We start from the raw sequence: 12,736 nt of genomic DNA on the forward strand, positions 1-12,736 counted from the left end.
AGAAGAAGAGGGTCGGGGGAGAAGGATTGGAGAATCCCAAGAAAGTTCCAGAAGAACTGGAAACCCTACTTGCGACCTACAGTAAGGTGTGATCAATACTACCCTCCCTTGCTGCCTGTGAACATACGTCGTGAGTCTCATGAGCATCGTGAACGGGGGAAAGGCATAGCTTGTGTCCCCGGCCCAATTCTGAAGAAAGGCATCAGTTGTGGCTGCTAGCAGGTCTGGTTTCCAGCTGTAAATTTTCAGAAGCTGGTGATCCAACCTGGTCGCAAAAATGTCCACCGAGAACGGGCCCCATATGTCATGTAGACTCTTGAAAACTTGTGGCTGAAGCTGTCACAGGCTCATGTCCGACCAACTCCTAGAGCACCAGTCTGCTACCACGTTGGAATCACTGAGATGTTATGGGAGAGACAAAAGGTCCACAGATCCTTGGCCAAGTCCGCCAACGCCTTGGACTTAGTACCTCTAGGTGGTTGATATAACGCACTGCTGAGATTTTGTCCATTTGTAACAAGACGCTGCAGGACACCCTGTACTTGGTCCAACACCGGATCGCGAAGGAGCCCCCATCAATTCTAGACAATTGATGTGGAGCTGGCCGGTTACGACAGACCACTTTCTTCCTGTAAAAGAGTCCCCGCAACCAGACCCCCAAGCCCCCAGCCCAATTTGCTGGCATCGGATTCTATGACGAAGTCTGGATCGCAAACGAAAATGGCCCGGCCATTCAAGGCCTCCATATGGTCGAGCCACCTTCTCATCTCCATGCGGGCCTCATCCGTGAGAGAAACTTGATCTGCATATTGGAGGCCCCTGCAAAGGTGGGAGGCTTTTAGGCATTGAAGCACTCTGTAGTGGAGCGGCCCCGGAAAGATAGTTTGGATCGACGAGGTCAAGAGACTAACCAGTCAGGCTACCTGCCGCAGCAAGGTAGAGGAGCGAGCCAACATTCTTCTCAGCTCTCTGTGGATGTTGGTAATCTTCTGCAGAGGAAGGCTCAGGGTGCGGACTACCGAATCGATGGTAAACCCCCAGAACGTGACTTGTCTGGAAGGGGTCAGGATGGACTTTTTGTCGTTGATGACAAACCCCAGACTCTGGAGTGGATCCGTCATTTCCTTGAGTTGGGTAACGAGACAGAGGGCACTGCTCTAGCAGCAAGATGTTGTCCAAATAGATGATGAGACGCAGGCCTATCGCCCAGAGCATCTCCACGACTGGTTTGAGAAACTTCGTGAAGCACCACGGTGCTGACAAAAGGCCGAAAGGCAAGGTCGCTAACTTATGAACCTGGTTCTTTCCGAGAAACTGTAGGAAATGAGTGTGTGGTGGAAAAACGGGTACTGTCAAGTACGCGTCCTTTAAATCCAGGCGAACCATCCAATCGTTGGGTTGCAGGAGGTCGCGCCAAAGATGGATACCTTCCATCTTGAAGTGGCGATAAACCAGCCACTGATTGAACTCCTTGAGGTTTATGACCAGCCGCTAACCGCTGTCCGTTTTGTTTACAAGGAAGATGTTGCTGAGAAACCCTGCCGGGTGCAAGTAAGAGCGCACAATTGCTCCTATTCGCAGAAGATCAGTCACTTCTCTGTCGATAAGCGGGATCTTGTCCTGAGCTAAAAATAGTGGTTTGGGACAGATGTCCTGAACAGGGGTTCTGTAAAACTCTATTTAGAAACCCTTTACAGTTTGTAGCACCCAAGCGTCTGAAGTAATCGATCTCCAATTGTGTATGAAAAACATCAATCTGCCCCCCTACCTTGAGATGTTGAAAAGGAGAAAGGCTCACTTGCTGTGGCCGGTGGTTGGCATCTTGCTGCTCCTCTGCCTCCCTGGCATCTGTAGTCTCGGCGTGACTGGAAGAATTCCTGCCTTCCGGGGTCCGTGGTTTTCTTGCCACCTCTTTGAGGGCCTTGTGTGTAGAATCTGCCGGCAGAGCACCCCCTGCCATGACTGGCACTGACAAAAACACTAGGTGTAAGAATTTCTTTATCGATGTTTGTGCCTTATCAAGGAAAGTGAAAGTTGATACGAATTTCGTCAGTTCCTTGATAGAGAGGCCACCTTTATCAGAGCAGCTGGCAGGAAAGCTCTGCCCAGGAGCGACTCACCCGTTGCTTATAGTGGGTGTCAAAGAGGTCTGGGACCGCCACCCCCACTACAGCGGTCAGCGCCTAAACAGAGCTGAAGGCAATGTGCTTTACCATAAAATCACCTCACGGTGATGGATCTGACCTACGGAGTTTGTGGGTTTAACGCTGTGGCCTCCTAATATATGGACCCGCTACTGCAGGCGTAAGGGTTCCCAGACTGATGCAGGCTTATCAAGAAGCGCGTCGGATTGAAAATGCGGACTGCGCGATTGAACTCACCGATCCCACCACAGAGAGCGGCATGGATCAGCGAGTTCAATCCTGCGTCCCCCTGCGAGCCCACGCGTCCTGCAGCCTGTCACAGGGGCCACGAGCGGAGCCTCGGCAGTGGTCCCGCGGCCCCAAGCGAAGGGAATAGTCACCTAATAAGGGAGAAATTAGTATTAACACAAGCGCAATGTAACACTAAGACCCTATGAGAAAAAAACAGGCGAAACACACTTGCGCACAAAAATGGGAAATTCAATGAAGAAACCTTTCCCCCATGCGCTGCAATCGCTGGGTGTTATATGGCAGCAAGATTAGCTGAACAAAGCGCACTCTGAAAATCACATTACATTAACATGAATATTTTCCCATTAAACGAGAGAAAAGATATAGACAACTTAACTGCTGGCAGCAGGAAAGAAAGAGGAGTTGCCATAGGAAGCACACGCCCTTGGGGATAGCGTATGCTGCTGATTGGTGGACTGTGCATGAACTGTGTAGAGCACCATGGCAGCTCTAGTTTTTTTTGGGGGGGGGGAAAGGGTGAAGTTAAACTCTGCTGGCTGTAAGGAATAAAGGAAAGTTACAGCATAATCATTGCCTCTGGTCCTAACATAGAATTTATAAAGAATTTGCAAAATATTTTTGTACTCAAGCACATTCATTAAAAAGGGTGTACAGAACTTGTGCAGAATTCCTTACAAAAGGAGCAAAGAATTCTTTAGAGGGACGTGTGCATAATTCTTTTGAGAAATCAACAGTATTCTAAAAAGTGTTGCTGTATTCTTTAGGAAAACGGAATACCAAGCTTTAAAAAGTTCATATACTTCCTAACAAGATGTGTGCAGATTGTTTACACTGTGTGAAGAATTCATTAGTATTAAAATTCACACAAAGGCACCCAGGCCAGCGGCACTGGAATGCTTTTCAGAGTGTGGGTGCTGCATCAATGTTGCCTGTACATCACTGAAGTCATGGGATTGTGAAACATTAAAGAATCACACAAAGAACAAGGGTAGCAACTGAGCCCCGCCTATTCCGGGACATATAAAACTTTAAAGTATATGCCAAACCATTTAAATACAATGCACTCTGCATTCTTCCTTAAGAATAGGGCTTGTGCTAGTGGGGACATCCTGGTGACATATGTAGTAAAAGGGAGTATTTTTAGGCCTGGCAACCTTTTGCCAGGTCAAAATGGCAGTTTTACAACTGCACAATCAGACTGCAATGGCAGGCCCTGGCCTTGACACATCTTTAAATAGGCTACTTCAGTGGGTGGCACAATAAGTGGTGCAGGCCCAGTAGCAGCATTTAATTTGCAGTCCCTGGGTACATGTAGAACCACATTTCTAGGGATTTACAAGTAAATTAAATGTTCCAATTCGGTGAAAGCCAATTTTACCATGTTTAAAGGAAAGAGCGCAAGCACTGTTTAGCTGTGGTAAAGTGCATTGAGCCATAAGAGTCACCGAAAATGGCCTAGTGCTACAGCTCACCATCCTTGAAGAGCATCTCCCCATGAAGTCCCAGTATCATTTTGAATGTTTAACACAGGAGAGAGTTTACAGATGCATATTCTTTAAAGCGCTGTGAGTGCAACTGCTCTTGTAAGTGTATGGATAGTGTATCACTATTCATTGTCACACTTTTCTAAGTATTAGCTGTTTCCACTTGGATTAAGATTGCTAGCCCAGTTGGCATGGGCCCCATTGCTCCACACCTTATTGGGCTGATTTAATATTGCCTGTTATCATCATATAGTAACTTCATCTAGCAGTGTTCAACTAAAACTTGAGTTTAGATCTTGACAAGACTTCAAATGCCCAGTGAGATGTGCCCTCTAGTAGTAGCGTTTAGTAGCCTCTGCATGCAAAAACAATTCGATGTAACTGATCATGTGCACCGCAGGAACCACGGATATACACTCACACCAAGGACAACAATTGGATGGTATTTGGTATGTGCAAACAAAAACGGAGCAACCAGTATTTGGGGCATGGGCGGCCCCCAAGCCTCTCACTCACAAAATAGAGGCTCTGGAGCAATCATCGTCAGTCATCTCGTCTCAGACCCGGCTCTGCCCTGCTCAGTGGAGTCAGAGTCTGAGTGAGTCTCAAGATGAGACCGACCGCTCCAGAGCCTCCAGTTTGTAAGTGAGTGGCTGGAGGGCCGCCCATGCCCCAAAAAATGTTAGGCAGCAATCTGATGGTATGTGCAAAAAAATTAAATGGGCCTGCATTACTTTCGTTGGCCGCCCCATGCAGCTGTGGTGAGCCTGCCCTGCACGCACTGTCGCGTGGCTGCAATAACTCAAAATTTGTATTCATGATGATTGTCACAGACAGTCATGGTGAGAATCATCATGATTAACATTTTTGATTTATTGCAGCCTCTGCGACGATGCTCAAGCCATCAAGCGCTTCCAGTCCCCCTAGGGCTGCTCCTCACAGACTGGTTATCTAATGCGCAGAACCAGGTCAGTCTGGGGGCTACCCACATTAGTCTGTGGACAAAAGGGGGTATGCCTTTCAGATTACAATGGTTCCCCATGGTGGTGGTATCTGGTGAGAGTCATTCATGCATGAAATGTTGAGATAGATACACTGGATTAAAGTGATAACCTCAGTTGTTTACATCGCTTTTGAGTCCGATTGAAATTTTAATAGCTGTGTTTGGAACGGTATATTGTTTTCGTTATTATTACTGGTTAATATAAGGCAAATTACGGAAATGTACTTTTGTTCCCGCCCGTGTTAGATCATATGCAGTCTCTCAGTAATACAATAAATGTTCAAAGTGACCTGACATTATACGATCAAGGGATGAGGGGTGCCCCTTTCTCTGGAGTCCGTTTCTGACACTAGATAGTCCAGTTGCTTCATTCTACACCCGACCATCATGGTCTAAGAACTGTGCCGAGAGGCCTAGCAACCACAGTAGGCCACAAATAAAGTAGGAGAATGAAGCAACCTGAATTACCTTCATTCTCCTACTTTAAAAGCGGCCTGGCTGCCCGCACCATGCCGTTTCATCCTGGATTCATGATTAAAATGTTTGATTGATTGCCTGCAGCCGCGGCCATGACGGGCCTGTGCGCAACTCAAGCCACCTCGCTCCATCCTGCTCACAACAATCAAATCCACTACTGCCCAGATTAAAACCGAGCCGGGGCCTAAACCTTTTGCTTGGCTGTGACACCCGCCCAGTGCCCAGTGCCCATGATGATTGATGACGACTGGAGTGGATGAAGTGGAGTGGATTGGATGAACAAACTCACCTGCTGCGGGTGGCAGACAGTGAGAAAACCTGCCCCCCCCCTCCCCCCCCGGCCAGCCTACATGGGGAATGCCCGGTGCCCGGAATTTCCAGTCCGGCTCTGCTCAACACCCACAAAAAAGTATGACTGGGGGCATCCACAAGGTAAGATCCAACCCCTTTCCACTTTAGACATGGCCAAATATTTACTCCAGAATAGGACAGGAGTGATTTCTCTTCTAGGGTGGGTGGGAGATGGGATCACAGCCACAATTGGTGTGAGTGTAGAACAAGCATTTACAATGCAATGGTCTCGGCATTATTAAAGGTAGAGCTATTGGCATTGCTCATGACATTTTATTTAAATAAATAGCATTGTCATTTACATTGCCAATAGCTTAATCATTTTCTATTTCTTTTTCTATAGTATATCCTCACTATATCGCATGTGTTATACTGTAAGATAAAAAAAAAAAATTGCGTCCAGTAGGTCAGCCTAATCAGAACATTGCAAGGTAAGTCTAGGTACACTTCAGAGTTGTGGAGGTAAAAATAGTGACTATATACAGACTACGACAATGTACTGCAAGGCACACATTACAGACCTTGATAATGTAACACAACCTTTTCCACCTCCGTCAGAATGTAAATCAATGAGGAGCTCCCCTGCTGCCGTGTTGGCTGATCTGTCGATCTGGACCTGGATTCTAACTCAAGTCTCTTGCACGTCACTGAGAACCGTGGTATCCTCGGCAAATCACTTGATCTCACGGTTTCCATAGCTCTCACTGTGTGTAAATAATGTCCTTCAGCCTGAATGGCTCTGTTGTTACTCGGCTTGGCCGTTTATTACACATACAGTACTTGACTTACAGTGACAGCTATCTTCTGTAAACGAGCAAGCACAAAAAACACACCCTTTTTGTAATGTCCCTTGTTGCAATTTCAAAGCATAAGTGAAGGAAAGAAGACAACAGACTCATTAGCCGCTGCTGGCCGGGGCTGCCCTGAAGGTACAGCATTTCACCCATGCACAGCGAGGCGTGTACAGGGCCTGCATTTCCTCAGACAGCGCCCCTGGCGACACTACATTTGGCGCCTCTCCCGATCTTCCTGAGACAATGCATCCCCATTGCGGATTTGTGGAGGGTGGGGGGTGGGCTCACTGGTGAGGTCCTGGCTGAATACACAGATGTGCATGCTGTTCCCTCACCGACATCCTCTAGTCCGTGCTAAACTGGAGGTGAGAGTCCCCGGGAGAGGGATTGAGAAAGAGGTAATCGGTGGGAGGCTACGAAAGTAAAGAAAACATTTTAAACACCGCCTGAAGTGACGATGACCCGGCGGTCTGCAACAAATGCGTTCTTCGTGGCAGTTCGAGAGGTCAACTACCTGTGTGCCCCTCTAAACGGAGGCGCCCCGGGCCATCGCCCATGACAAAAGCCGGCCCTGCTTGTGTACTAGGACGGCTGCTGACAACTTTGTGTGAAAGCGGTACCGACAGCATTATTGGCTTCCTGCGACTTTAAAGTGAGGATTCCAAGTAGGTTAAGAGCAGATCCTGCGCACATGTTAGTCACACCTGGCGCTGAGTGCAGCGCGAGCTGTGGTGACCTTCTACTGGTGGAAGCAGCTCTGTGCTGGCCGTACCCGAGCCTCACGTACAGAGAAGAAGCTAACCCGGCCGGTCAGGAGCCCCCTGTGCTCTGGTGGATCATCCGAAAGCGGGACGAAGGAGGGCTGCGGGAAGGGAGTGTGCGGGGGGCGGGAGGCGAGCGGAGCCGAGCAGCTCCAGAAAGAGCTTAAATATCTTTGATACGCTACAATATACAAGGTGTGCACAGGAAAAAATAAATAAACAAACAGCCAGTCAAGTACGGTGCGGGGGAAGGAAGGACAGCAAGCACGAACAAGGGAGGGGGGGCAGGACAGCAAGCACGAACAAGGTGAGGGGGCAGGACAGCAAGTACGAACAACGAGGGGGGCAGGACAGCAAGCACTCACCTGAGGACGACTTCTTCCGGCGGCAGTCGGGGGGAAATGGCAAAACAAAAGCGTCGCCCAAAAAAAAAAAAAAGTAAACGCCCACCTCCGAATGACGAACAAAAAGGGGCGGGCTTTAAAAAAGCAAGAAACGCCCACGAATCTGCTCCAGCCCTGAGTGACAAACATCTCTTCCAATGGCTAGCCTTCATTTATGAAGCTAGCCAATGGAAGAGAAGGCGGGTTCAAGCCCCAGTACTGGGAAAACATAAGATCTCGGCTGCGCGACACTGCTGCGCAGTGTACGCTAGGCCGAGCCCTAAAAAGGGCTTTCTCCATGAGGAAAATGATTACATTGTGGAGAAAAAAGTGTGTGTTTGCACAGAGAGCTCCCCTTCTCTGCTATGGTAAACATAGCAATAAGGGAATAGAATAAGAGACTTTTGGAAAAGTCACATGACATTCTCTGTAGCATGTATGGAAACTTGCAACTTTCCTGGAATATGTCTGTGAATGCCGGTAAATCCCACAAGAAATGTACACTCAGAAGAGGTGTAAATCTCTACCTATACTTTTCTTTTTTAGGTGAACAGGGCTATGTGTGTGTAGGATTCTTCTAAAAAGCATGATATGCACTATAAAAAAGTGTTTAGAATACACAAGTAAAGCAGCCTTTTTCAACATCTCCAATATATCTCAAAGACGATGGACCCAGGACAGAGCACGGAGCACCGAGTTGAGCGGAACCATGCTTAGCTGAGGAGGGTAACAGCAGCGCGGCATCGGAAGCTTGGCAGTACAGTCTAGAGCCCCAGAGCGACCCTAGAGCTACCCACGTAAGAGGGTGCACATGATTGCACGTATCACCATGCAGCCGGAGCCTCCCCCTCGGCTCATGCTGCGGCTCGAACTGCTCGGACTGCCGCCTGCATCCGAACCCAGCACTGTTCTTAAACTCCGACATCTGAAAACTGACCTGCCCCCTGTCTATCTATCTGGCTGTGTCATCCCTCTGGCCCCTCTACCTACAGCTCCCTGTGTCCGCAGCGACTTCCGGACCCCATCAGTCTCCAGGCTCCCATCAAGCCCACTTTGTCTGTTATATATTTGAAAAGGTTAGGAAAGAGGATGAGGATGAGAAAGGAGAGGAAAGTTATAGTGAATAAGTGAGGAGGTGAGGTGGTGGTGAGGGGCCTGAGCTGCAGCTGCAGTAGTTACAGCCTGCTTAGTGTGAACCGAGGCCCTTGCAGTAGCAGCCCAACCAGTGGAACCTGACCTTGTTGTGTGCAATACCAGTACCGCAGGATGGTAAAGCAGAAAGAAAAGGACAAAGCCCACCGCCCCACAAAAGTCCTTAGTCAAGAATTGGGGAGTAATGAGAACAAGAAATTCCACGCAATCACAACACTTCCATCCCCCCACAAGACTGCCAAAAGACAGAAAACAAAGATGTTGTACCCCCAAAGAGGAAAGTGAGAAGACTAGTTGCCATCTCCAATTGAAGGAAACCAGGAGGCACACCAGGGGCTCCAAATAGGAAGGCATGGTAATTTACTGACATCCCCGATCAAAGGAAAGCAAGACGCACATGAGAAGCAACAACCATGAAATACTCCAACGTCAGTAAAAGGAACAAATCAAATATAATTACAAGGAAAATAATAGTGACAGCAGAGATACCAGAGACATCAGGGACTATCTTGATCGGAAAAGTAAAAATACGCAAAAGCTCACGCAGGCAGCCTCCACTTTGGGAGCCATGGCATCTAGCAGCAATAGGAGGAAATTCAAATAAGCACACCTCATTCTATTCCCTCATCACCAGAAATATGTATCTGTGGGAAAGATCCAATATAATTGCGACCAGCCCTGACCACATCTCCAAGGAAATTCAGAGAAAGTCGACTTGATGACTCGCTAACTCTTGAGGTTTCTGGTATCCAGAAAGCCAGTGAGGTTCACCAACAACCCTGGTCACGTTTGGAACCTCAAGAGCTCCGAGAAGGCCAGGACCTCACTTTAAATCAGAACACTAGCCAGAAATCAGCAATATGGATCTTGTCTCCTAGCAGAGAGCCCAGCAAGTCTGTTAATCAACTCATCAACCCGCTGCTTCCTCAAATAGTAACTAAGCAATCTAATGGCAAACTGGGATCCTGCTCTCTAGAGCTTAGGTTTGACCCGCCTTCACCTGTACTCCCGTCGTCACAAGTTTTCTGCAAGCTACCCTATAATAACCACCTTGAGGAATCACACCAGCATGAATCCAGAAGCTGAATAACAAATGCTTCGATGGAAGACTCCATGTTCGTGATAACTACTAACAACATCAGTGATAGTAAAAAAAAAAAGCTAAATCACAAGACTACCAAAAAAATCCCAAGGGGAATGACCCTTACTAAGTAGCTGCTTCTCAAATTAAACAATCTTACATTTTCAAACCCTGGCTAAGGAACTTCCAAAACCAGAGTTCTTGCACAGGCAGGCCCTCCATACCTCATCCGCTCATAAGGTTGAGACCCTGCTTATAACTACTCACAAAGCCCTGAACTGAATGGCTAACACATCCCATATGCACACAGATAGACTGGATGTACAAATAAACATTCTCCACCTGATAGCTGAGCAAATAACTGGAACTGACACCAAGCCTGACCAACTAAACTCTCTGATACGTAAAGCTCAGACCAAGCCAGCGCAACCTCAAATGTACAAGGAATGCAGCTGCAACCCCATACTAAAGAAACTAGAAACATTCCGGAACATATTGACTACCCTAATTGAGGATTTGAAGAATGAGGCACAGAGGGAAGCATACACAACTCCTTCTCCCAGCCACCTCATAATCAACACCAATCCTGGCCCATATAAAGTAAAGAACACCCGCTCACCAGTGAGCGCCCAGGAGGTAACATTACTGGCACCAGAACAAGAATACAGTCGCACAGTTGTGATCTCTCTGAGTGACCACTGCGCCTCCTGGCCTGGTCACCCCCACGCTCCTGTGCCTTCCTGCTCAGCCCCAGCCTCCGAGGACCGTCGAGCACACCAGCCTCCCGCCACCCCAGCCACCCGAGGGCCGCCGAGGTCGCGCCAGATTTTCCCGCCGCCCTAGCCCCGCCCCCCGCCAGCCAATTGGCTCCCGCTCCCGCCCCCCCGCAGACCCTCCCGACCAGCTCCCTTTTTATGACGTCCCCAGAGCGACCGCGCAGTGGATGCGCGCAGCGGGAGCGCCGATTGAGCGCCGAAGGCGCGCCACGGGTAAGCCCGTCTGCGCCCGTCCGCGCCTGGACCGCGCCCAGTGCCAGGACCCCTGGCCCCCGCAGACCCCAGCCCACCCGCCGGACGTACGACGCCGCCACCCTCAACGCACTCAACATCGGCCGAATCCCGGGATGCTACCGAGCCACCCCGAGACGAACCCACGGACCCTTCAGCTGCCGCGCCTGCAAGTTCACCTGCATCCGGACCTGCCCCGCACCAGCACCCGCCAAGCCGAACACCAGCAGCAACCACCTCAAGTGCATCCTACTCAACACCCGCTCCGTCCACAGACACGCCATCGAACTCTGGAACCTCCTCGACACCACAGCTCCTGACGTCGCCTTCCTCATGGAAACCTGGATGAACGACTCCTCAGCGCCCGACATCGCCATCGCCATCCCAGAGGGCTACAAGATCACCCGAAGAGACCGCGGCAACCAGACTGGAGGAGGCATCGCCATCATCTACAGAGACACCATCCGCATCGCGAGCAACACCGACGACACCCTGACAACCGCCGAACACCTGCACTTCCAGATCCACACGGACCCCAAAACCACTCTCAGAGGCACCCTCATCTACCGACCCCCGGGACCACGCACACAATTCAGCGAAGACATCGCCGACTTCATCAGCCCGCACGCCCTCCCCTCCGCTGACTTCATCCTCCTGGGGGACATCAACTTCCACCTGGAGAACAACAACGACCGCAACACCACCACCCTTGCTTGACAACCTCGCCATCCTCGGACTCAAGCAGCTGGTGACCACCCCCACCCACCTCGCCGGACACAAACTCGACGCTGTCTTCTCATCCAGCAAGGACATCGTCTTCAGCCACGCCACCGGACTCCACTGGACGGACCACAGCTGCGTCCACTTCACCTTCAGAAGATCCACGATCCACCACCACCAGCAACAGGTTGCTCGAAGAAACTGGAACAAGATCACAGCAGACCAGCTCGCCGCTTCCCTGAGCCAGCACCCTCCCGCCAGCTCAGCGAACCCCAGCCAGGCCGCCGACAACCTCACGAAGTGGATCAGCAACTGCGCAGACGACCTCGCCCCACTGAGGACCCCGCCTAGCAGACCCGGCAGCAAGAAGGCCCCATGGTTCACCGACGAACTCAAGAGCTCCAAGAAGAACTGCAGAGCCCTTGAGAAAGCCTGGAGAAGGGAGCCAACACCGGACAACATGACCACCCTCAAGCTCGCCACCCGGAAGCACCATCAACTGATCCGCGCCACCAAGAAAACAGCATTCAAGGACCGGCTGGACAACAAGCACACAACTGCAAGGAACTCTTCAACATCGTGAAAGAGCTCTCCAACCCCAACGCCGGAATCAACGACATCACCCCGTCGCAAGACCTCTGCAACTCCCTCGCCTCCTACTTCCACAACAAGATCGCTGACATACACAACAGCTTCAGCCCACAAACAACGCTCCCCACAACCGCACCAACGCCCCCTACCACCACCCTCAGCGCCTGGACCCAGATCAACACAGAAGACACCATCTGCACGATGAACTCTATCCACTCCGGATCTCCGACCGACCCCTGCCCTCACCACATCTTCAACAAGGCCGACGCGGTCATCGCACCCCACCTGCGGGACATCATCAACACCTCCTTCGACACCGCCACCTTCCCTGAGAGCTGGAAGCACGCCAAACTCAGCGCTCTACTAAAGAAACCAACAGCGGACCCCACCGAACTCAAGAATTACCGCCCCATCTCGCTCCCCCCGTTTCCAGCCAAAGTCATCGAGAAGACCGTCAACAGGCAGCTGGCCGCCTTCCTCGAGACGAATGGATCCCTCGACCCCTCACAGTCTGGCTTCCGAGCCAACCACAGCAC

At 50.3% G+C, this 12,736-nt stretch overlaps 1 protein-coding gene across 1 annotated transcript in view; it reads right to left on the reverse strand.

Moving 5' to 3' along the window:
* LOC147705722 (sulfotransferase 1 family member D1-like) overlaps positions 1-12,736 on the reverse strand; it is a 417,136-nt gene that overhangs the window by 240,077 nt on the left and 164,323 nt on the right. The window lies entirely within an intron of this gene.

Source organism: Lissotriton vulgaris, chromosome 7 (genome assembly GCF_964263255.1).
Source record: "Lissotriton vulgaris chromosome 7, aLisVul1.2, whole genome shotgun sequence".
Lineage (NCBI taxonomy): Eukaryota > Metazoa > Chordata > Amphibia > Caudata > Salamandridae > Lissotriton > Lissotriton vulgaris.